This window comes from Myotis davidii, unplaced genomic scaffold (genome assembly GCF_000327345.1).
Source record: "Myotis davidii unplaced genomic scaffold, ASM32734v1 scaffold992, whole genome shotgun sequence".
NCBI lineage: Eukaryota > Metazoa > Chordata > Mammalia > Chiroptera > Vespertilionidae > Myotis > Myotis davidii.
In genome coordinates, this window is record NW_006283543.1 from 569,558 (window position 1) to 571,174 (window position 1,617).

Genomic DNA, 1,617 nt, shown 5'->3' on the forward strand with positions numbered 1-1,617 from the left:
CCATTTATTTAACTTCTAGAAATAAAATTTTTCTATCTCATTCATGATTGAACACATATTTTGCTTTAAAATTAATAGTCACAATTAAAGAAACAATGGTTTATTTTTCTAATCAAGTGACTAAGCTCCTGAATCATAAAGACTCAACAAATGTTGCATCTTACTATTTTGATTGGACAATAAGACCTTCTATTTTGATTATCCCTGGTAAATAGCCATTTTGTTTCTCCAGTGGTTTCCATTTGCCACAGTCATGACAGATGGTAAACATGGTGGCTACTGCTTTTAGGGGATTCTATCAGATGAATCCTCACTTCCAGTGCAAAGCTATTGGCAGCTTTTCAGGGAAAGTCCACCCATCAGGACGCCTCTATGGTGGCTGGCCAAGGAGTCCTGCTTTGGATGCCAGGGCTTCATTCTGCTGAATATGATATTCCTTTGCATCATTTTTAAATATTTCTGTAAGCAATGTTCTGAACAGGCGGTCTCTTCAGGTTTTACTTCTCTTGTTGTGAAGTGTTTAACACAGTCCAAAAAGCAGGTTTCTGTAAGTTTATTGTAGGCTCCAAGAAATTCTTTAAACTGTTTTATTTTCAGATTCTGGAATTTGTGCAGCCATATTCTTTTGGTACCTTTATTAGTTACCTTTTCTGATGCACGAGTTTCCTTTCTGTTCTGGAAAAGTAGTTGTCCAGTTTTTGCTTGAATGTCTCCAGTGAGGCCTTATATCTCATTTAAGCACAGGCTCTCTCTCTCCCGACAACAGTAACAGGTTGGGGGGCTGCGCTGCCAGTCTTGTCCGGGGGCGGAGGGTTGGGGTCACAGCGGGTGCCTCCGCTGCTGGAGCTTCATAGGGGAGTTTTACCAAATATTCAAAGAGGAACTAACATCTATACTCTTCAGACTGTTCCAAAAATTTCAAGAAGAAAGAACACTTCCAAGCTCTTTTCATGAGGCCAGCATTATTCTAATTCTAAAACCAGAAAAAGACACCACAAAGAAAGAGATTACAGGCCAATATCCCTGATGGACATAGATGCTAAAATCCTCAACAAAATATTAGCAAATTATATCCAACAGTATATTAAAAATATCATACACTATGACCAAGTGGGATTTATTCCAGGGATGCAAGGCTGGTACAATATTTGCAAATCAATAAACGTGATACATCACATAAACAAACTGAAAGACAAAACTCACCTGATCATATCAATAGATGCAGAAAAAGCATTCAACAAAATCCAACACCCATTTTTGATAAAAACTCTCAACAAAGTGGGTGTAAAAAGATCATACCTCAACATAATAAAGGTCATATATGCCAAATCTTCAGCGAACATCATGCTCAATGGGCAAAAACTAAAATCAATTTCTGTAAGAACATGAGCAAGACAGGGTTGTCCAATTTCACCACTCTTATTCAACATAGCACTGGAAGTCCTAGCCACAGCTATCAGACAAGAAGAAGAAATTAAAGCCATCCAAATTGGAAAAGAGGAAGTAAAATTCTCACATGCACAGATGACATGGTATTGTACATAGAAAACCCTAAGGACTCCACCAAAAAAACTACCAGATTTAATAAATGAATTTGGCAATGTAGCAGGATACAAA

General features: G+C 37.7%; 1 pseudogene; it reads right to left on the bottom strand.

The window, feature by feature from the left end:
* Positions 1 to 261: 261 nt before the first annotated feature.
* LOC107183218 lies at positions 262 to 738 on the bottom strand (annotated as a pseudogene).
* Positions 739 to 1,617: the final 879 nt, after the last annotated feature.